We start from the raw sequence: 24,844 nt of genomic DNA on the forward strand, positions 1-24,844 counted from the left end.
CCCACGAAAGCTCATGCTGCAAAACGTCTGTTAGTCTATAAGGTGCCACAGGATTCTTTGCTGCTTTTACAGAACCAGACTAACACGGCTACCCCTCTGATACTTGACAAGATTTTTTAGGAGCTGCTCTTTCTTTAGTATTTTAGTGCTTTTTCGTCTAGTCTATCAGAGCCCTTTTCCAGGTAGAAAATTAAAGAGTTGAAGCGGTCCCTAGGTTAAGATGTTCTAGTACAGTAAGGAGAAAAAAAAATCTGTTTTCTTTAGCTAATGACATTGTTAATATTTCCTCATGTATTACTTAAGTAACACTATTAAACTCCAGAGTATGTACATGTAGTACAAAATCCAAATAGTTATGTGATATGTATTGTAATCGAAAGCACAACCTACATACAGTGTTCAAAAGGGTCACTGTAATTCAAAGCAATCTCATAATTAAAACTAGAAGCGGACTATGGTTATTGTTATTCTTATTTATTTTCAATTGTAGATGTGCCCAAAGGCCCAAACATTGTGCTAGATGTTGTACATATTGTGACATTCTGTACCTCAGGGGAACACCCAGCACCCTCATGTTCATCCTTATAATATGATTATGTGGTATTGTAGCAAGGTAGAGCACTCACCGCCACAGTGCCTCCTGCTGGTCATCTGGGAATTAGCTCTTTTCCAGCTCAGAGTGCTCCTGCTGGCTGGTGTCTTGCTTGTTTCAGGTCCTGTGTCTTTCCCGGACCCCAGTGCCCCTTTCCTCAGTGTTCTGCCCTAGCAGTATCCCCTCACTCTGGGTCTCCCCTCCCAGCGGATACCCCAAGCCTCTACACCCACTTTGACTCAGTGGCTACTGCCAGTCATCATCTAGCCCCCACTCACTGCGGCAGACTGCAGTCTGTAATGGCCACTGATCATTGGCAAGGGGGGTTGGACCAGCTGCCTCTGCCTAACCCTGGGCTGAATCTCCCAGCCCCAGTACCCACATAGGCCTTTATCAAGGCCTCAGTTTGGGGAGTTGCCAGGTGGAACTCCCCAGCTACTCTTGCCCTTTCCCAGCACTGCTCTGCTCCAGGTACCCTATTCCCAGGCAGCTAGGTCCTTCTCTCTCCACAACTAGAGAGAGACTCCTTCAGCTTCTGGCCCCCAGCCCTCCTATCAGGGCCAGCTGGGCCCTCACTGAGATGGCCACACCTGTGGTCAGCCACTCCCTCAGCTGCTTTCACTCCTTTTCCCAGCCGCAGCCCTCTCCAGGGCTGCTTTTAATCCCTGTTCTGCAGGAGTGGGGCAGCTGCCCCACTACAGGTATCTAATGCAAAGCGTGTCATGTCGGGTGCCTTCAGAAGGCTCATGATGTACTGAGCATTGTTGTTATGGTAATGTTATAGTAATCATTGTTATAGTAATTTTATAGGTTGTAATTTCATGTATATAGTTATGAGGCTGAAAATGTGCCATTATTGCTTAAAGCAAGCCCAGGCAAAAATTCTCCAAGAGCAGAGGGGCAGTTAACACCTCATCAGGGCATGTATGGGACAAACCCAGCCCAGCCTCACAGGAACAAAGGGCACTGGCCTAGGCAACAACAAAAGGATGTTGGACTCTCGAGTGAGTCACCCCCCTTCTTTTGGTCAATTTGGGACTGGGATGAGGTAATGCTCACCTGACTCTGAAGATGGGAGGGCAAATTCAAGAGGGAAGAAAGGACATGATAAAAGGGAGAGACATTTGCCATGCTCTTCCTCTCTCTTCCACCTCCATCTACAGACATCACCAACAAGCGACTGAAGTGCTAATCTAAGGGGGGAAAGTCTGGCTGAAGGGCAACCAGCCAGCTTGTGGTGAGAAGCATCTAAATTTGTAAGGGCACTGAAAGTGTTAAGATTAGCTTAGAATGCGTTTTGCTTTTATTTCATTTGACCAAATCTGACTTATGTTTTGACTTATAATCACTTAAAATTTATCTTTGTAGTTAATAAATCTGTTTGTTTATTCTACCTGAAGCAGTGTGTTTGGTTTGAAGGATGTCAGAGACTCCCCTTGGGATAACAAGCCTGGTACATATCAATTTCTTTGTTAAATTGATGGACTCATATAAGCTTTCAGCATCCAGCAGGCATAACTGGACACTTCAAGATGGAGGTTCCTAGGGTTGTGTCTGGAACCGGAGATATTGGCTAGTGCATTCGGTTGCACAATCCACGGAACAGCTTACATGCTAGAGGCTGTGCATGAACAGCCCAGGAGTGGGGTTCTCACAGCGGAGCAGGGTAAGGCTGGCTTCCAGAGTCAAGGATTGGAGTGACCTAGCAGATCACCGGTCCAGATAAAACCAGAGGGGAATGTCACACACATCGTCACAAATTATTCCTACCTCAAAGTTCATTTTTCTTGAGAGGGTTGTCAAAAGTTATCACAGAGAAAAATGCTATTATTACAAAAAAAGCAGAAAGAATTTATTTCAGTTCATTTTTTATATCTTTCTAGCCGTTAACTTGAGAAACTGATGGCATTCGCTGTAACACACTGCACAGTGTATCCCTTATATAACCTGGGAACTGTGCAGAATCCCTCATAACAGGGATCATTAATTGGAATATGTGGCAATAAATGTCCCTGTCCTGACACCATAGCACTGCTCCATATTATATAAATATTTCTTCCCAATAATCTATGCTTGATGGGCATCATATAGTTGTGCAAGGACTGTTTATAAGCTTTTGTTATACATTTGAGAGTTCTCAAGAGTTCTGAAACTTCACAGAAAAGTGGCCCATTATGGCTTCTGGAAGAGGTTATTTACTAGTTCAAAATATTATAGAGTAGGATAGGCTAAATAGATGTGCAAATCAACATACTGTATCGGGGAGTATATTACATGCTGGCCAATCATAAACCATTCTAATTTAAATTTTGAGGTGCAGAAAGAAGGGGTACATTCTACCCATTTCAACAACCTTAGAATGTCAAAGACTGGAGCCTGGCAAAAACAACCAACCAGGCAGGCAAACAAACAAACAAAAGCAAACAATAAAAACAATGATACCATAACTTGTTGAACAAATCTAGTTCCTCTTTCTTTTTTACTAAGCATCTATGAATTATAATTATGTTGTGGTACATGGGACACTGGGTCAGGGACACAAAGTTTAATCCTCCTGCCACATGGCAGCAGTACAAGATGTGATTTTTATGAATTTGTAATCTATTTGTAATTCTTCAACAAATCAAAGGTGCAAATAATTTCCAATTTAAGTTAATAGCAAATCATTTGCTATTCACACCATGTAAGTGGTCATCTGACATCTGTTATTGTTTCTGTTCCCTGAGTAGATGAATTAATATTCATAAAAAGGGGACTTCATGAAGAAATCACTGGGGCTTGTTTCTTTCTGGATTGGGGAAAAGAGCACTTTATGAAGACAGAGGTAGCAGGAGGTAATCAGCTCAAAGAAAATTTAGTACATTTAAAATTATTTGGCTGTCTACATGGATCCTAGATTAAAAATATCTAGGTTTCTTTCTCCTTCAGACAGAAAATATGAGGGTATGTCTACACTACGAAATTAGGTAAAATTTATAGAAGTTGGTTTTTTTATAAATCATTTTTATACAGCCAATTGTGTGTGTCTCCACACAAAATGCTCTAAGTGCATTAAGTTGGTGGACTGCATCCACAGTACCAAGGCTAGCATCGACTTCTGGAGCGTTGCACTGTGGGTAGCTGTGGGTAGCTATCTCACGGTTCCCACGGTCTCCGCTGCCCATAGGAATTCTAGGTTGAGATCCCAATGCCTGATGGGGCAAAAACAGTGTCACGGGTGGTTCTGGGTACATGTCATCAGGCTCCTTTCTCCCTCCCTCCCTCCATGAAAGCAACAGCAGACAATGGTTTTGTGCCTTTTTTCCTGGGTTACCTGAGCAGAAGCCATACCACGGCAAGCATGGAGCCCGCTCAGCTCACCATCACCGTACGTCTCCTGGGTGCTGGCAGACGTTGGACACAGCTCATTGCCTTTTGGCAGCAGACGGTGCATTACAATTGGTAGCCATCATTGTCGTATTTCTGGGTGCTCTTTTAGCCGACCTCAGTGAGGTCGGTTAGGGGTGAATGGGCAGACATGGGAGTGACTCAGTCAGATCATTCCCATCTTCTGCTGAGCACCCAGGATATGACGATGCCTAGCACTTGTACTGCACCATCTTCTGGTGAGCAGCCAGGAGATGATGGCTAGCAATCATAATGCAGCATCTTCTGCCGAGCACCCAGGGGATGATGAAAACTAGCAGTTGTACTGCACTGTCTGCTGCCAGCCTAAGATGTAAAAGATAGATGGATCAAAACAAGTAATTGACTCAATTTGTTTTGTGAAATCAATGGTCTGCTAAACCCAGGGTTTTGAGTTCAATCTTTGAGGGGGCCATTCTGTGTGACAGTTGTTTGTGTTTCTCCTTGATGCAAAGCCACCCCTTTTGTTGATTTTAATCCCTGTAAGCCATGTCGTCAGTTGCCCCTCCCTCCATTAGAGCAACGGCAGACAATTGTTTCGCACAAAACCAAGCAAGGAGGCAACAGCAGCACGATGACGAGAGGGACATGGTCATAGATTTCTCACAACGTACGGGCTGGGCAATGTGCCCCGGCAATGTGCACATCATGCTGATGAGCTTTGCAAACATGCTGGCCAAACAGGAAATTAAATTCAAAAGTTCTCAGGCCTTTTTCTGTCTACCTGGTCAGTGCATCGGAGTTGAGAGCTCTGTCCAGAGCGGTCACAATGGAGCACTCTGGGATAGCTCCCGGAGGCCAATACTGTCAAATTGCATCCACGCTATCCCAAATTTGACCCGGCAAGGCCGATTTCAGTGCTTATCCCTTCGTCGGAGGTGGAGTAAAGAAATCGATTTAAAGAGCCCTTTAAGTAAAAAAAAAGGGCTTCATTGTGTGGACGGGTCCAGGGTTAAATCGAGGTAACGCTGCTAAATTCGTAGTATAGACCAGGCCTAAGACTGTGATTTATGGCGTATTCTGAAGACTACATTTGTTAAGTTTTCCACTCATACTATATACTTTCACTCTCTATTGACAATTATTTTAGAGTAAAGGAAACAACAAAACATATATGAGCAAAAGTAAACAAAGTCATTATGAGCAAATACTACAGGTAAAATCCTGTAGTGGCAAAACTCCCATTACACCCTGTGTGGGACTCCTCTCTATCATGCTACAGCAAAACTTTCTTACATACAAAGCTTCCTTTGCAGGCGGCAGACTCCTATAAAATATAAAGGTGCAGTCATAGAAAATAAGCTTATAGGGAAGGAAGAATGGAGACCTTGTGGCTAAAGCTCTGGTCTGGAGCTCAGGAGAGCTGTGTTCAAGACCTTGCTCTGACACGGCATTCCTGTATGATGTTGGGCAAGTCATTAGTGGGGACTCCATGAAGGGACTTAGGTGTTGCAACACTGAGGGCTTGTTTACACTGGCAGTTTACAACGCTGAACTTTCTCTCTCAGAGTCTCCCACCTCCCCGGAAGGTACTGTAACCACTGGACTACAGAATCATTTCCATCCCCTCTCGCTCTCCCCTCTCAAGCCCAATAACACTTAAGTATTTATCCACAGTAGAATTGTCACTGTGTCAGAGAGAGTGTGAGAATGTAGCACCCCCATTTGTAAAATGGGGTTAATAATACTTGCTCATTTCCTGGGGGAGAGGGGTTGTAAAGATTGTAAAGTCCTTGTGACAGGATCTCTCTTACTGTGGACAGCACTTAGTGCAATGAGGCCCTAGTTCTGACTAGAGCCTTTGAGCAGTACTGGAATAATAATAATAATTAATAATAAATATTTAAAATTAGTGAATGTCTATCCAGGGCTATCCAGTGCTTGTATTGCTTCCTCTGACTCCCTGGAGAGATTTTATAACAGTGAATAAAGTTCCTACTCGGATGGTCTAGTATTTTGGGGCCACTGCTAGTAGTAATGTGTTTACAGAATTGAGGCTTTAATATTATGAATGAGCATTAAAATGTAAACATTGACTGAGATCACACATAATGTGTGACATTCACCCTTACAAACAAAATGCCTGACTAAATTGTCTTCATCCAAGGAATTAAGGTTGTGGGGGGTGCTGTAACTTTAAGCTTGCTGTGCTTCCTATCCTCTGGAGCCATGTAAATTGCAGAACCTGGGTCTCTTCTTTTATTTTTCTTCTCCACAAAAGGATACTCCAAACAAGCCCTTCACTCAGGGTTTTTGTGGCAGAAAGAGCCCTGTATGGTCTCTCTACAAGGGGATGAAATTCATCCATGCTGCACAGATATTGAACATTTTGATCAATGTACACTTCATAAAAATAATTAGCACTAGCACACATTTTCACAAACTGTCTTTATAGACACCTGCACTAAAGGTAAATATTTAATTCCCATTAAATAACCATCACAATATAATAAGATTTCCTAATGGATAGGCTGATACAGTGAGAGTGCTGTGGTCAGGCTGCTTTGGTTATTTCAGCTAAACCAACTTTGAGTCCAAGGCAACCAGAGCAACATTAACACTTAGGACATTATGCTTACTTGGTCATATTGTTACAAACACCTTTTGGGGATGGAGCTAAATAAGCCAAGATTTATTCGACGATTGCAACAAAAAGCTTACAAAAACATCAAAGTACCGTTTACAGGTTTATATGTCAAGAGCAGAACAAATATTTCCAACATATCTATCTCCATCTGAGGCAAATTCTAAATACCTTCTTCACTGCATTTTGATATAAATGGTGCCCTTGTGCACTGTCAAACTATATTGATGACCTATTTTTACCTACGCATTGTGAGATGCACACACAGACACATGATTCCTAAGCTTCAGTGCTGCTGCAAATAATTGTTTCTCCAGAGTCAGTGACCGCTATACCATAATCGTCAATCCTCAGTTGAGTAAATCACCTTCATAGATATGGAAACATTTTGTCATTAATACAGTTAAAGGCAGACTGAGTTGTCACTGATTTTCTTGCCACACTCCATGGTTATAAGAAAAACAAGAGAAGTTATCTTTTGGTTCAACTGAACTTTAAAATGACAGAGACATTGTAGTAGACTACATTTCTCTCTATATTATAATTTTTGTGTTCCATTCCATCTGGAAGTGGAAACTTGTCCTTGAAACAGGGAGGAAAGGGTGAAGCTTAAAGGAATAATGTATAGGTGTTCAGCACATGGCATGCAAACTGTTTGAACTCAAGCAGTGCATAGAGACCCATCGGGGTGGAGTCATTAGTTTTGCAGTGCACAAACTGGGCTACTTAAATCCCAGCTAGAACAAAAAGGAATTTAATCCAATCAATGATCTCATTCTATTTGCATCCATCATCAAGGGATATGATTTCTTAGGTCAGACATATTTAATTTAAATTAATGGGGGAATCTTGATGAAGTCTGGTTACTTGATGTGAGCTTCCCACAGAAAGGCAGTCTGAACAGCTAAAGAAGATTAACAATTTATTTGCTTTTTTTGTGTTTTATAACCCACAGATGTCATGAATTTTAGTGACAAAGACCCTAATCCAGCAAAACATTTAAGCATGTAGTTAACTTTAAGCATGTGAATACTGCCATTGGAGCCAAAGGGAATAATTTGTATCCACTTTTTAGATATGAAAGAAGCGTTTTACTGGGTCAGGCCAAAAGAAACCAAAATATAATCTCAAAGATAATGAATTGTGAGTTTTAATAAGTAACTTCATGTTTCCTTTGTTAACCAAGCTTTACTCTGCATTTCCAGAAAGCTCTTGTTCATGGGATGGCTCTCAAACCAGCCATCGGAGACCTGCCTGATTAAGTGGTGCTTGCTCCACCTCCTTAGTTCTAACTTCAAAATTGCATTAGAGGACAAAAAAAATGTAGTACATACTTTCTTATTATGATTTTTGATGTAGGGAATTCATGTAGTTGTCTATTAAGATGATGAAGGATGGTGAATGGCTCACAAAAGCCTAGGCTGTGGAACAGTGGTGGGCAACCTGTGGCCCTTGGGCCGCACGCAACCCGTCAGGGTAATCCTCTGGCTGGCCGTGAGACAGTGTTTTCATAGCAGTCAGTCTGTACAAACTTCTACAGTGTGATCACCACTCGTTTCTCAACTGTCAGTGCAGTTCTCATTCTGGTGTCCATGAACTGGTGTGCTGGGGAGAGGCACTCAGGTTAATGAATGTGGCCTTTTGCACCCAAAAGATCTATAGTCACTGTTCTTTATCCCAAACCAGCCAGGGCCTGTTTCTCAGGCCTAGAAGCAATGCTCCACCATCTGCAGCTGCTTCATGAACAACCTTGGATTGGTGTTCGCTATGTCTCACAGCAAACTGTCCTCCAAGAAATCATCATGTCCTCCGATGTTGCAGTTCTTCCAATGGCTCAGCAAGTACTGAAGGATTGTTTGCAATGTTCATGGCAATAGTGCAGAGCTGTTTAGGCTCCATGCTTCTATCAGACATGGCAGACAATGAAAACTTCATATGGATTTGTGAGATTTTTTTAAAAGGTGCAAAAATTATGGGATATGGATGACATTTTGGGATGAAGAAAGTTTCATAATGGGAACTTGACCCATTGCGCCAAGTCCCCGGTGTAACTCATTTCTGTCCTACCATGCATGGCCAATATCTTCCAAAATCAGTGTGATAGAAGATGGTGAGTGGCACACTGGGATACCTACCCATGGTGCACCACATGGTACATCAACACAAGTACTCCTGGAGAGTACATGAAGTGCTAGCTCAAGGGGTCAGATATGAACACATATGAGAGATATACTAACTCTGGTGGATTTATGCTGAAGTAACTTGAATCAACCAAACTTTGTAGAGTAGACATCGCCTGAGACTGACTACAGCCTGGTAGTTAGGACACTCATCTAGGAGAATGAAGTTCAAATCTTTGATCCAACTAATTTATTTTTTTTATACAAGTGGAACAGCCCTCTCCTAAAATATAAGAAAACCAAATTCAAATTCATTTTCCACATCACACAGAGATTGAACCTGGGACTTCCACATCCGAAATGATTGTCTTAATGAGTTGGCTAAAGTTAATAAGGAAGGTGCCTCCTCTGGCCATTCTGTGAATCTTTCCTCGGCTTTTGTTGAAATGCCTGAAAAAAAATCAACCCTTTTTTTTTTCAGGTTGAAACTAAATGGGATATTTCATTTTGATATTATCAAAAAGGTTCAATTTGTTTAAACTTTTTGGGGATGCATTTTGATTATTTCTCCCCTCCCCCAAAATGAAAAAAAGAAGTTATTTTCTTTTTGACACAAAATGATTTTTTGTTTGTTTTATTTTATTTTAAATTGCCAGTGAACAGAAAAACCTGTTATTTGTTCAACTCTACATAATATACCAGTGGCAAGTACAATGGTTACATACATGGAAACATAAAATTAGAAAAGTATATAATTAATTTTAGTTAACTTTTCAGGAAATTTAGCAGTTGAAAACTATAAGGAAAGCCCTCACCATGGGACACACTAGATCTCTGAAGATCATAAGTAAGTGCTTGGTGGACCAGCTGTAGTCTTCAGACAAGTGCTCTGCAAATATATTTTCAGTGGTTGGGACACAACTCAGGAGGTCAACAATGAGCAAGTCTAATCAATGTGTACACCAGGTTTTTTATGTAGAACCATAATGTTTTATTGCTCAGACTATGCTGGAAGTCTGGCACAATTGCCTGATGCATTTCAAAGCTGGTTTTAAGACTATCCAAAATTCAGTTATATAGACTCCAAAGCAGTGCTCTATACCTTTCCATTCTCTAGCCCCATGTGTACTATTTTAACTTAGTTAGATTTTTTTTTCTAGGCACCATCTTTTTTAAAGGATGTTTCAAAAAAGAGTGGGTCTTGATTTTTCTAGTCTATAATACCCCAGTTCTCTGGGAGAATTTATAGTGAAATATCAAATCTCTCACCTAAATCAGATGCCACTTATTATAATTGTGTGTTATGAAACAAGAAAAAATGTGAGAACATGGCAGGTGCAACATATTAAACAGCTTTTATTGTAATCCATTTACATTTACAGGCTCAGTGAACAAAATACAAATCCCATCTGTTTAATGTATCTATCCCATAAATAAATCAGAAAACAAACAAACAAACAAATCAAATCTAATGCCCCTGTTTGGAAAAGGGGAAATTCAGATTTATGATGTGCCATCTGGATTTATGTAAACTTTGTGATGTCCTCAGATATCACTAGGTTGACCAGATAGCAAGTGTGAAAAATCTGGATATTGAGTTTGGGGTAATAGGTGCCTATGTAAGACAAAGCCCCAAATATCGAGTCTGTCCCTATATATCATGGTGATGAAAAGAGGATAAATGCAAAAAATTACAGAAACATGATTTTGGTCCTTTGTCTGTGCTTTCTGAAGTTATCAGCACTTTTTCATGTCTACTAGTGCAAGGGGAGAACACTAATTGCAATCCTCTCTTGTTTCTTTGGTCTACGAACCAAACTGTGTTGTTTAGAGTCCCTCGGTCTGATCTAATCCAATCTGATTTGTGAAATTTCACAGTTTATTTCATACTTCTGGACAATCATTAGTGAACAGCACCAGAGCAACCCTGAGAACCAATTAGTTCGTACTCTTAGGTGGTATCATTAAAATGAAGAACCCGGACCAGAATAGTGTGACCTGGGGCTATAAGCCGTATTAACACAGATTTGGCCCTCCATATTGTTATGTCCCATGCTATGTCTCTGCCCCAGTGCACTGGTCTCACCCCTACATGAGGTCATCTTGCAGGGCTACCCAGGCAAGTGCAGCTTGCTAGGATCTTTCTGCCACCTGGTCCTCTGCTGCCCGCATTCATGTCCTTCCCAGAGGTGGAAGGAATCAGTCCCACAGAGCTGAGCCCCTTTTAACTTTGCCCCAACACAGCCATGATGCAGTAGAGGTAGCATGTCACCCAGTCCTCCTATACACACATAGTAGTGATTGTGGTATGCAACCAAAAGGAGAGTGTTCCAGTATCAACAACATATTGAAATGAATAAGACACCTCATCTCTCTCTGAACCAATTAGATATCACTGAAGTGGTTACATTGCATTTACGTTTTCAAGGTTTTCTTCACAACCATGAAGACTATATTACACACACACACACACACACACACACATTATAGTTTTTAAATGAAAGCTGAGACACTGACATCACAGTGTTCAGAACAGATCCTTTTTTCAAGTGACATTTATTCCTTCCTTAAAATTCACCTCTCTGGTGCATCTTTCTATGCCAATGCTATTAGCTCCTACTTTGATTTTGATCTCTTCTCATATGCATTGTATTTGTCTGGAGTTAGAACCCAGTCTCCTTAAAACAAACACTTTGCCTTTGTACAAGTTTGTAAGGCACTATGTGCACTTATGCATTAAAAATACAAAGACTGTTGCTCCTCCATATTATGATTGTTGATACAAATTGGGACTTCATCTACACCAGTCTTCATATATGCTACTCCTGGGTTTGGATTTGTAAAACCTGTTCTAGAATGTGGAACATATAAGTATCGGCAACTCTATTTAACAATTCATTCTAGTTAGAATTCTGTTTGCACCCAAAGCCTCCAATTGAAATAGTAACATTTAAATATAACTTGGAAATAGTAGATGTTGTAAATCTGGGTCTAGCACATTATGCAATATGCTGGTAATGGACACAGAACTGATTTTTAAACTGTGCCTTTTAGTCATGACTATGTAGCAGTAAAACAGATTTTAGATATAAAATTATTCTTTCTGTTTTTGCTTGACCTTACTTATTTATTATGACATAAGCTTGTACTATTGAGTCATAAGCTGAATGAAGGCATATAAGTAGTCATTATCATTGTTAATATTTTTCAAGTTGGACATAATCTTTAAAAATGAATTTCAGAAGCACAGTTGTTACTGTTGGTAATTATATAGACCATTGTTTTCTTCTGTGTTATTTTACTGTATTTTATAGGTGTTCTCTTGTAATGTGAGTCAGTGGTAACAAAGGACAAAATTTGTGACCATTATGATTAAGTTAATACCCAGTTTAAGTTTTTCCCAAAGTTTTCTACAGTCTTGTTTCCTCTGATTTTGTTCCCCCCAATTTAACCTTTTCAGGAAGTTTAACACATGCATGCATTCACACATAGAGTCACACAAATAAAAATATAAAAATGTGTATTTGAATTAAAAATATATAAAACAATTTTTTTGTGTATTCACAGTGGTGACATTTTCTTAATGTGACTGATTGACCTCTGGGTTCATTAATAATATATTCCTACAGCATACATGCATTCTTACCTTTCCCCCATTCTAACACTGAAGGCACAAATCCCTTTGTTCAATGGCACATTATGCAGGTCCTCACTAGTGAAACTGCTACTCCCAAAAGCTTTATTTCATGTCCATTTAATAGAATTTCTTCTAAAATATTTAAAATGTTAATGTCTGGATTAAATAAACTGAAAACTTCCTGAAAACACTCTATAGCATCTGACCAAAACATTGCCATTTTCTTTATATTTCTAAATCTCACAAAAAAAAATTCTGTTCCCTTTTTACACTTTTGAGTACATTATAGCTGCTCTGCATGTGTGCTAGAGAGAGCAGAGAACCCCTCACTCCCTCCTAGATATCACTGTATTGCTAATGTTCCAGGAAAGCTAAAGGGAAGATGGCTAGCACTGCAGGAAGTGCTAAGTAGGGATGCATGATGCTGGCTAGCACTACCAGAAATGTTGGAACAAAAGAGGAGCGCCATTGCTCTAGTTTGCTGTACACTTGGCAACAACTGCCCAGCCAGATTGTGAAGAGCACAGATTATACCCATAGAACAGATGAAGCAGATGCTGCTCCTTAGCATCCTCCCCCTCAGTGCAGACTTAAGGCTTCCAGAGGATCCTACTTCCCAACCCTCTAATATTATTTTGGATCAGAGCAATGACAGTATCATAACAGGTCCCCTGCTCAGACTGGATTATACCTGATCATAATTTGATACCCCACAACAAATATGGAAATGCTAAACTAATATCTGGGTCTTTTGTTAGCCTGATCTTTGTGATGTCTGGGTATGATATTTAGTTTGAACCAATATTTATATCAACTATAGACGTCATCAACCATGTTAATGTTTATCTGAAACAGCTGGAAGAATAGAAATGGAGGTAACAGTGGTAAAACACCCTATTCAATAAGAACAGAGGTAAAGTTTTGGGACCCCTAGAGAAAGGATGTGGACAAATTGGAGATAGTCCAGTGGAGCACAATGAAAATGATTAGGGGGTGGGGGCAGATGACTTATGAGGAGAGGCTGAGAGAAATGGGCATATTTAGTCTGCAGAACAGAAGAGTGAGGGGGGATTTGATAGCAGCCTTCAACTACCTGAAGGGGGGTTCCAAAGAGGATGGAGCTCAGATGTTCTCAGTGGTAGCAGTTGACAGAACATGGAGCAATGGTCTCAAGTTGCAGTGTGGGAGGTCTAGGTTGGATATTAGGAAACACCATTTCACTAGGAGGGTGGTGAAGTACTGGAATGGGTTAACTAGGGAGGTGGTGGAATCTCCATAATTAGATGTTTTTAAGGCCCGGCTTGACAAAGCCCTGGCTGGGATGATTTAGTTGGTGTTGGTCCTGCTTTGAGCAGGGGGTTGGACTAGATCAGGGGTCGGTAACCTCTGGCACACGGCTCGCCAGGGTAAGCACCCTGGCAGGCCGGGCGAGTTTGTTTACCTGTCGTGTTGGCAGGTTTGGCCGACCGCGGCTCACACTGGCCGTGGTTCGCTGTCCCAGGCCAATGGGCATGGCGGGAAGCCGCAGCCAGCGCATCCCAGGTGCTTACCCTGGCAAGCTGTGTGCCAGAGGTTGCCAACCCCTGGACTAGATGGTCTCTTCCAACCCTAATCTTGTATAGTTCTATGAAAGGAAATAAAAGATACAGCAAAATCCACAAGGAAGTCATGAGGATCAGCTAATTACTTAGGGTAGGATCCACAAAAGTACTTAGGTGCCTAAGTCCTTCTTTTAAATGTCTAAATCCCAGTTTTTGCTCCATCATGAATAAACTGGGCCAGAGAGTGAGGGACAATGAGGGTGACTCTGCAGTCCAGTCATTAGGGCACCCACCTGGGAAATAGGAGATCCAGGGTCTAGACCCCCTGATCCAATCATTCTTTTATCATTTATCCACAGTGTAACAGCTTCAACAAGAGAGACTGGGGGAGTCCCCTGCCTTCCCAACCCCCATTCAGAATATCTTGTTGCTCAGCAGTTAGAGAAGTCTCCTGACATGTGGGGGACCCTTGTTCAAATATTTTTCTCCCCCTCTGGCAGAGAGAGGGGAGTAAAACCTGGATCTCCCGCATCCTAGGTGAGTGCTCTAAGCACTGGGATAAACGTTATAATGGATGCATCATCACCACCTCCTCCTCCCCTGAGACCCCTTCTGTTTTGTGTGGATTGAGGCAAGCACCTAACAACACATTCCCATGAGAAACAGCTTAGCTGCCTAAGCTGTCTGACTCCAGACATCAGGTTTCCTATTCATGGATCACTAAGCAGAGATAGGCACAGCCCTACAGCCTGGACTGGCAGGGTTTAGCACACACCCCTCTGGTCAGTATCTCCCATTGGCTAGCTTAGGTGACTAGGATCACATTCTTAGGTGCCTATCTCTTCCCATACATTCTACAAGTTGCCAGGGTGCCTAACTCAGCTTTGTTGATTAAGTGTGGATTTTCTGGGCATCTTAAAGTTAGGTCCTGTAATGCTCTGTGTTGCAATGCCTAATTCCCTTTTGTGGATACCACCCTTATTCCCTTAGCACTCCGAATATCAAGTACATTTAAGGACATTTTTCTGCATCGTCTCTCTTATAACATGACAAACCCCATTAATTAAAAAAAAAAAAGCCCTGTAGCCAGGTAATATTATGGACATTATCTGTAAAACATGCTGAAAATGGAAAACCTGGTTTATGAGATCTAATGGCATTTTTATGTTCACTATTTCTTAGTTTTAGAGGACATGCAGTCTTTAAAAAAAAAGTCCACAAGAATATCTAATAATATCTATCAAAGCAGTGTAGCTATAACACATGTTATGTGTTATGAAAACATAAATGTAAAAGTTATGTTTTTTCATTTAATGAGAGATATTTGCTTCTGGGTGGCAAAGACTGCATAGGAGTTATAGAACGTTGGGTGACTGACTGGGTTAAGTATAGGACAAAATACTCCAAACTAGATTTATATGTGCAAGTGGAAAATAGGTGTATAAAATACACATGGGCCATACATGCAAAATACAGATCCAGATTTCAAATGCTCCAAAGCTATGTGAGTTCGTTGTGCTATCCATACTACAAAGTTCCTTTTGATTCTTCATATTGTATAGAATGCACAATTTGAAAATAAGACCCTCAGAATACAACATATTTAACATGCAAAATCCCTTCTAAATTTATTTACATAACAAATTACTGCTGTACTTCCTGCTCTCCCCCATTTTTACACAGAACTGATTTCTATCTCTTCATGTCTTGGCATTGTGACATTGCAAGGAAAGGTCCTGCAAAAGATATCAAGGTTGGGTTGGACATCATTTTCCCCAAGAGCCCTCTTTTAATCATCTTTGATATTGTCCTGTTCTGGGAGACGTTTATCTCAGTTTCTCTCAGACTAACAATCCTTTCTTTACTGGACTGCACTGGGTGGGAGCCAGTTCCTTTTAAAGAGAGTTTGCCATCAAACCCTTGTGACCAAATAAAACATTTTATCCAATTAGCTACAACTTGCCAATTCAGGCAAACAACCTTTATAAAGGCTTGTCTGAGACAGCTGGCCACCTGTTATATTGTGTTACAACATGGTGAGGTCATTATCTCAGACAGAGTGACTAGGCAAAACACCAAACACAGAGCAGGAGGGTGTTTTATCAATAAGAGATACAGCAGGCAGGCAGAGCAGTCAGACAGAGATCTTTATTGAGCATGCATAGAAGCCAGTATTACATGCTGAGAGGCCTGAGTTTGTCCAGCAGCAGCTTCACCATCAGCATGCCTTCCTGAACACCAGGTGTAACACCAGATTAGGTCACTCTTTCTGTAGTTGTACTCATCATACTACAAGTGGATTTCTAGACACAGTAACAGATAAACACATGCACCATTCTCTTGTTTGGCTCTTATCATCACTCCAGTGCCCAAGAAAGGGATTCACAGAATCCAGCAATCTGAGCAGGGTGCCACATAAGATAGCCAATAGGAAATGCTAATGAGAGGTCCTCAAAAGTAGTTAGGTGCCTAACTATGGCCCAGAGAGGAAGCACCTGTCTGCATTTGGAATTCACACCCATGAACTTACTCCTGGAGTTAAGTGCCTATGCCAGGTCAACCCTTTCTCACAGAAAATCTAGAGAGTGAGACTCCTCCTACATTAGACGTAGAGCACTCTCCTGAGTTGTGGGAGACCTGTTCTCAAATCCCCCCTTAGCCTGATTTAGAGGAGGAACTTGAACTTGGGTCTTCCTTAACGCAGGTAAGAGCCTTAACAATCAGGCTATAGAGTATGTCTAGCTCAAGCTTTCCTGTTGAAGATAGTCCACTTTGTATGAATAATTAAATATCCATTAGAACAGGGACTTAAGTTTGTGCATCCCACACCCCAGTCTCTCTAACCCAATGAATATGTAAACAAAGTGGAACACCTTTCTCCTAAGACCCCTTCCTACCCCAGAATAGCACTCATATGGGAGACCTTATCTCAGGGGTTGGCAACCTCTGGCATGTGGCTCACCACGATCAGCACTCTGGCAGGCTGGGCCAGTTTGTTTACCTGCCGCGTCGGCAGGTTCAGCCGATCGCGACTCCCACTGGCTGCGGTTTGCCATCCCAAGCCAATGGCGGCTGTGGGAAGCAGCACAGGCCGAGGGATGTGCTGGCTGCGGCTTCCCGCCACGTCCATTTGCCTGGGACAGCGAACCGTGGCCAGTGGGAGCCGGGATCAGCCGAACCTGCTGATGCGGCAGGTAAACAAACTGGCCCGGCCCACCAGGGTTCTCACCCTGGCGAGCTGCATGCCAGAAGTTGCCGACCCCTGCCTTAGCTTATGTCACTGATCCAAATCAGGTACAGTGAAGATTATGAAAACGGGTCTCCCCCGTCCCAGGTGAGTGGCCTATCTGAGCTATTGAGTATACACACACGCAGCCAGCCAGCCCCCCAAATTCAAACAGATAAAACAAAACTTTATTTAGTGCAGGATCAAATTCTAGGATTAGATTCAGCAGCCCCAGGTTTCCTACACATCTGTACTACAACAAGAAGATGTGGTCTTTCTTTTTGTATCAATTTCTGCCCATCCCCTCCTCTCTCAAAAAGTTTTCAAGAAACAGAGAATATAGTTCTTCAGTGACAATGTTCTGATATAAAAAAAGCAAAATAATGTCAGTGCAAATGTGTGTTGATAACATTTAATTAATCAAGATGATGGCCCATGGAGATGACATTAAAATGTCAAAATATGTCTATGGAGATAACATGATGATGTCAAGACAATGGAAAAAACATGTACATTCTGGCAATGTAGACCAATATGTCAGAGCTAGAGCTATGTAAAAGTTAATCTTATAATATTTCTCTTCATGTCATTTTATGATTGCTCAGGCAAAATAATATTTAATGCACTTCTTCTCCAGATGTGGGGTCATAAAGTTAGTGTTTTTATATCTTTGACAGAGAATATGCTGCCTTCCATGTAACAGCAATGAGAACTGAATATCACTATGAGGCTGAGGCACCTTATAGACTAACAGAAGTATGGGAGCATAAGCTTTTGTGGGTCAATACCCACGTCAGACGAAGTGGGTATTCACCCACGAAAGCTTATGCTCCAATACTTCTGTTAGTCTATAAGATGCCACAGGACTCTTTGACGCTCTTTACATATCCAGACTAACACGGCTACCCTCTGATACTATGGGGCTGAGGTTGCTGGCATTCCATCTAGATTTTTCCATATCTCTTGGTCTTATATGTATTGTTGCCCCTTCTTTTTGACACCAGTTTACCAGGCCTGTAGTACTTAAAAAAAGAGAGAAAAAAATGAATTGGCTCATATGCCCTATGTCTGCCCTGGGTAAGAAAGCATGAGATCATGTCAATAAAATGGAAAGTGTATAAAAAACCCACCAAATCAAAATAGCGTATGTTCTGTGATTTTCTGTGCTTCATTAAGCATGCATATCAGTGAAAAGTCTGAGAAGTTGAAGCTATGGGTAGGAGAAAATCATAAATTTTGTATTCAGAATGAGTGTTTGTCCAAATGGCAAAGGTAAATGGACTGCTCCCTGCAAGAGTTGACTGAACCAATGCAAAAATGACTTATCTGTGTCTCTCTCTGTCCCCCACCCTCCACCTACATATAAGAGTGAATTAAATAAGCAACTTTTAAACTCTCTTGTCTATATAATGTTTTCTAAACATTAACTAAGGTCACAGCATCTTGTGAAGTATATAGATGTTATAGGTGATAACTTCTATCTCAGATATATTATATTTTCATAGAAGCGTACATCTTGGAATATTCCAAATGCTTTAAAATTTAAAAAAAAGGAAAAAAGAAAAACAAAGTACTACACACAATCTATTCAGAGAATCCGAATCAACTTCTGAAATGGGGCAGCTGTTTAATAGTGCACAGCAACATACACAACAGTTTAGGACAGGAAGTTTAGAATACCCTCTCAATTTAAATCTGCAGAAGGGGGATGTAGCAGAAAATAATCATCCAGTAAGGAATCTGGATAACATCCATTTCTGTAATAAACTGGACCTTTTCTTATCCCATAATAAGGCTCTCGGGGTATGTCTACACTGCCATTAAAAACCTGTGGCTCACCTGTGCCAGCTGACACAGGCTCACGGGCATGGGCTAAGGTGTGTTTAATTGCAGTATAGACCATCCGGCTCAGGCTGCAACCCAGGCTATAGGACCATGTGAGGTGGTCCCAGAGCTCGGGCTGCAGCCTGAGCCTGAATGGCTACACTGCAATAAAACAGCCTTGCAACCCAAGTCCCATGAGCCCAAGTGAGCCGGAACAGGCCAGCGACAGGTTTTTAATTGAAATGTAGACATTCCTTCAGTTTTATATGCCATCTGAAAGTTCAGATTTTTGGCAGTGCAGTGCTCCTTAATATTATGCTGGATTATAGGTCTCTTCTAACTACCTAATTCACCAACACCACTTTCTGTAGCAGTTATGTGTTCTTTGGAGGTCACCCACACAAGTACTGACCCAATTCAGCCCTGTTTAGTTTGTGATATCTTGCAAAATTACAAGGTAACGCATCTTTAATATTAAGTTTATCAGAATTTTGTGACAACTCTCTAAACACTTCAGTTTCTCTTTAAGAAATCTCATTTCCATTTGTTTTGTTTTTTATCAAAATAAAGCAATATCAATGGAATGACAAATAATTTTCTTATTGAAATGCTATATCAGTAATAGACTGTCAGGAAAGGGGTATCAGTGCAAGTGGAGAAAAGAAATCAAACACAATGAATTCTGTCTGAATTTATCTTCACATTTTTAGATGAAATACCAGAAAAGTAAGGGGAACTAAAGTGTTCTTGATTCCACTACCTTTGAATATATGCATTGATGCATATACTGTCCCTCAGATGAGTGTGCTAGAGTATGTTAATTATCAAAGGGAAAATGTTTTATTAGGGACTGATTTTGAGTGATTCCTGCATGGATGTGAACAATATTATTGATAAATTGTATAATCAATCAATTGACCATACTTTGTTTCATTATGAAATATGGTCAAGAGATCAAATAACCAATGCAAGTCAGGTTTATTAATATGGTAAAAGGTCCTATACGATACCAATCTCTGAAGAGCAGTCCTATGCAATGGCGATACATTCACCTTGCACAGGTGTACTCCCTGAAATTACATCCCTAAAGCCAGCTTTTTATATCCTATTTGTTTATCAGTAAAAGGTTTTATATACATCACCTGAAACTGGATTTAATTAATTAGCTTGCTACCTTGGTTTTTTTGGTACCATGGTGTTCACTTTATCTTTGTTCTGAAATGATTCATGCCAGGAACTAAGGGGCATGAAAACTCCTCCTAGGCCTATATCAAGATAAATAGGTTTGTAAGGGTAACTCCTTTTCTGTTGCTATGAGGAAACAATTATATGTCCTGATATTGCTACTTTTTCTATCCAGTTAAGCCAAAACTTGCCTCAGTTAATGCAAGGTATTATGAGATACTTAGCATAAGTGAATAAGATTATAACAAAGGTAAAGGCCAATCTGGGCTATATGATTGTTATATTAATGTTTAATAATATGTTTACTTAAAATATATATTGTACATTAGTCAGCAGTGGAAAGGGTTCAAGGAGGTCTGTAGTTCTTCATAGGGACAAAAATTAACTGCAGTTCTTTTGCTCACCTGAGCACAAGGACTGTGTGAAGTCACACTGCTAACCAATCCAAAATCAGAAGAAAGAAGGCAGGACCATGACTCCAAATGGAACTGGTCAAAAAAATCTGTAGGAATTTTTTTCTGTAAAGAATTCAGTTTGCAACTAACATTTTGCACAAAAAGTGTCTAAACATTTGGTTTGCAAATGCTGTTGTGGTGTCTCATGAGAGAGTTTTAGTTCGGTTCGTCATATTCCCATACTTCCTATGGCCTGGTTTCCTCAGCAAGACTACATTTCCCATAATACACAGAAAACAATATTAACTGAATTATCTGCCAGTTAGTACTAGACCACACAGCGAGCTGGTTGTATAATGAAACTATTTATTCCAGAAAAAAATCCACCGTTGTTGGTTAATTCAGAAAAACTATTCACAATGATTAATTGAAGCAGTCCTATTGCATTTTCAAATAAGAACATAAGAACATAAGAACGGCCGTACCGGGTCAGACCAAAGGTCCATCTAGCCCAGTATCTGTCTACCGACAGTGGCCAATGCCAGGTGCCCCAGAAGGAGTGAACCTAACAGGCAATGATCAAGTGATCTCTCTCCTGCCATCCATCTCCATCCTCTGACGAACAGAGGCTAGGGACACCATTCTTACCCAACCTGGCTAATAGCCATTTATGGACTTAGCCACCATGAATTTATCCAGTTCCCTTTTAAACATTGTTATAGTCCTAGCCTTCACAACCTCCTCAGGTAAGGAGTTCCACAAATTGACTGTGTGCTTATTCCATTAGAATAAACATGGATTTAAAATGCTATTTCCCCCTTAAGAAAAATAAAGCTGCCCTAATGACTTTTGCATTTTTGTTGTTGTTTTATGGCTCTTCTTAGTTCCTGCACATATTTGTATTGGTTTTGTTTAAGACCCCCAAAAGATGACCAAGGAAATTTTTCTTTACCTGCCAAATTTTCTTCTACACTTTTCTGCACCTACTGTAAAGCATAGGTGTTGATACTTTATTTCCTCATTATGAATGATCATACCCTGAAATAGAAATGTGCTTGTTTTGCTAATAATTATTTTGGCTCAGGAAAGCCACAGAACACCATAAAGTATATATATATATATATATATATAAGACACCTGTAGCCACAAGGTCTGACAACTCAATCAACTCTCAACACGGGGTCCAAGTAATTGTATGTGCACCACAGCACCAAAACCTAGGGCTGTGTTCTGGTGAGCATGCTAAAGCTAATGAAAGTGGTTAATGGTGATAATGACTAGTGAAAGTGTATAACTTTGGTGGAAACAATGATGCAGCAAGCTAGTGAATAGCTAAGAACAGTGTTGTAGATGGATTATGTTATCCTGGTCAATCACAAAGCTAAAGAGTCATGGTCAAATTCTTGGAAAACATTGGATCATAGAAAACAAATGAAGAATGGAAAGAATAAGAAAAGTATGCTGGCTTGGTCATTTCCTGGAGAAACAAGGGCTGTGTTCGTATCTCAGAAACTGTGGCAGTGGTGAAAAGTATGTGATTGAAACAAACACAAACATAACATCAGCCAGAACATGGCAATGTACTCAAACAATAATGCATTTACTGGAAATATGGAATGCAAGAACATTATTCCAGGCTGGAGTACTTGTGGTAATGATGTACGAATTGAAAAGATATGAGTAGGAGATGGTTGTTCTTGTAATGAGAGAATTTTGCTTTGAGTCTTCTGAAATATCTTATAACACCTTAACAGAGTCTGAGAGAAAAACCTTGGAAGGGGTTTAAGAACACTGTAAAATTCACTTCTACAAATTGACATAATTAAGGTGGTGACAGTATCAGGACACTTTGGTTTGCATAAAACAGTAATTAGTTTTAAGATTACGGCTCTAATTATGGTAAGTAGAAATTCATGATAGTTTAAATTAAAAAAATCCAAAATGGCTGGCCAAAATGGCAGAGAAAGGGATAATAGTCTAAATTTAGGTAGTGGAAAGTTCTAGCAAACAAGATGGTATCTGAAAGAGGAGCTGGAAAAGTTGTAAGCTGATTGGCTAAAAGGACCTGACCTTGAGAGAGCAACCAGTATATAAGACCAACAGCCAGCAGGCCGAGACTGTAGTGTGTTAGATGTAGGAGGCTTTCAACTAACAGGCTGAAAGTAGTGGGTTTGAGGCTTTGCATAAGAATGGAAGCTGCCTGAAAAGAACAGAACATCCTGAAAAGCAGCTACCTTGAAAAGCAGCTACCTGGGAAAACAGCAGCAGCAGCAGAATTCTAAGGTCACCACGGCAACAACTCTCCTAGCAGCAGTCCCTGGTAGGCAGCAATGGCTAACAATCAACTGGGGCAGCAGCTGTGAGAAGTGCAGTGTTAACATCCATCACCTCCTGGCACGGACATCGTCCTCCTTCAAAGTGACAGATCAGAAGGACCAATAGATGGGTCCGAGGGAAATTTGAGTATAAGTGTAAGTCTGATCTTTTTTACCTAGTATTTAAGAGTATATGGGTCTGTCTGTAAATAAAGCTGGATGGGGGGAGGGATAGCTCACTGGTTTGAGCATTGGCCTGCTAAACCCAGGGTTGTGAGGTCAATCCTTGAGGAGACCACTTAGAGATCTGGGGCAAAAATTGGTCCTGCTAGTGAAGGCAGGGGGCTGGACTCAATGACCTTTCAAGGTCCCTTCCAGTTCTAGGAGATTGGTATATCTCCTATTATTATTATTTTGCATTTTGAGTGAGATCTCCCAGAACCATCCTGCAATTGCTTGGCCAGCATTTACAGGATGTTAGATATTAAGCATTAATGTTAAGTAAAATGTTTGTTAAATGTTATGTGATAATGATTTCTCATATGTGTATCTAGAAACCACATATACTACACTGTATGAAGTCTGAGATTAGATTGTAACACTGACTAAAAGTCTCTGTGTATTCGGGCTATTTATATACATGTTACATTGAAGCTACTGTATTCTTTGTGTGTGTTAAATACTGTAAGCAGTCTGTGTATTTATTTCATTGTGCTGCTTTAATTATAAGATGTTTTAAATGAAATTTTATTACGTTCGTTCTATGGATCTTTCTTACTTTATTAAATGCATTGTCACAACTTATTTCTTTTAAATAAATAAGTTTTTGGTTTTCAAAGAATTACTGCTTGTGTGAGTCAGTTCTTGAGCATGAGGCTATATCTGTGTCCTTCCAGGGGTTAGCAAGACCAGCTTGCTCTGGGGAGCCCTCTGTGGGTCAGAGACAAGTATCCTGGTAACACCCTGGCAATTCCTTTAGGGCAGGCCACAACCTTGTTACTCTTTTGTTAAATTGGAAGCACTATTGTAGCTAATATAATTGGTGTCTAAATTTTTAGGGTAACAGTCTAAGCAAAACAAGGTGGGAAAGCAAAGGAGAATTCTATCATGATGAACGTAGGGTATTGACATTTTGAATTGAAGATGGTGGACACCAGGATGAAGTTGCATTGGTGTTACAGACTAAGGTAAGACAGGCTCTTATGGAATTTAACCCAATATCTTCTCTTATGTTGAAGGTGAGATTCAGAATAAAATACAGTGCAATTCCATAAAACAAGTATATCACTGACCTCAGCAGTGCCCATAGAAGAATTTGACAAATTTTATAATAATCTATGGAAAATAATATTAGAAGTTTCAAGACAAGACATATTATTGGTGATGGGAGATTTTAATGAGAAAGTGGAATAGGACTGGAATTCATGGTCTGGAGCAAAAGACAGATTAATACTAAGTGAAGAAAATGAAAAAAAAAAAAAGAGAGAGAAAAGCTCCCAAATTTCTGGCTAAGCAACAGCCTAGAGATAATGAACACAATATTTCAACAAAGAAAGCAGCAGAGAAAGCAGATATCATCTGATGGGCAAATGAAGAACATGATCGACTTTATACTTATGGATCACAGATAGAAATCAAGTGTGTTGTGCAGATAATTTGTGGCTGATATTGGACCAGATCATAAGTTAATGCTGTCATCAATGAGGCTGATGCTGAGAGCAATATAAGAAGAGCCAGTAACTAAGATCTACAACGTGGACAAATTGAAAGAGCTAGTTTTCAGGAAACAATACAAAGCAGCTGTGCAGAAAAAAAAATCACATCTCTGGTAAAAGAAAAGATGAAGATTGAAGAGACATGGAACAGCGTAAAAATGAGATTACAAGAGTGGCTGAACAATATTGGGCTAAAAGGCCAAAATGAGGAAACCAAAATTAATAACTGATGAAGTGCTGCATCTGAGTGACAAGCACACATAAGAAGCTGAAGGAGAATAAATAGGAAAATATAAATCTAAGAG

The 24,844-nt window shown here is 40.4% G+C and overlaps 1 long non-coding RNA gene across 4 annotated transcripts in view; it reads left to right on the top strand.

Annotated features, from left to right (window-relative positions):
* Positions 1-22,814: 22,814 nt before the first annotated feature.
* Positions 22,815-24,844, top strand: part of LOC120396445 — an 89,746-nt gene continuing 87,716 nt past the window's right edge. For all 4 annotated transcript variants that reach the window (XR_005593146.1, XR_005593149.1, XR_005593152.1 and 1 more), the window contains exons 1-2: positions 22,815-22,980; positions 23,883-24,011. This is a non-coding gene — a long non-coding RNA (uncharacterized LOC120396445). The remainder of the gene's footprint in view (positions 22,981-23,882; positions 24,012-24,844) is intronic.

The sequence above is a fragment of the Mauremys reevesii genome, linkage group 1, assembly GCF_016161935.1.
Source record: "Mauremys reevesii isolate NIE-2019 linkage group 1, ASM1616193v1, whole genome shotgun sequence".
Taxonomy (NCBI): Eukaryota; Metazoa; Chordata; order Testudines; family Geoemydidae; genus Mauremys; species Mauremys reevesii.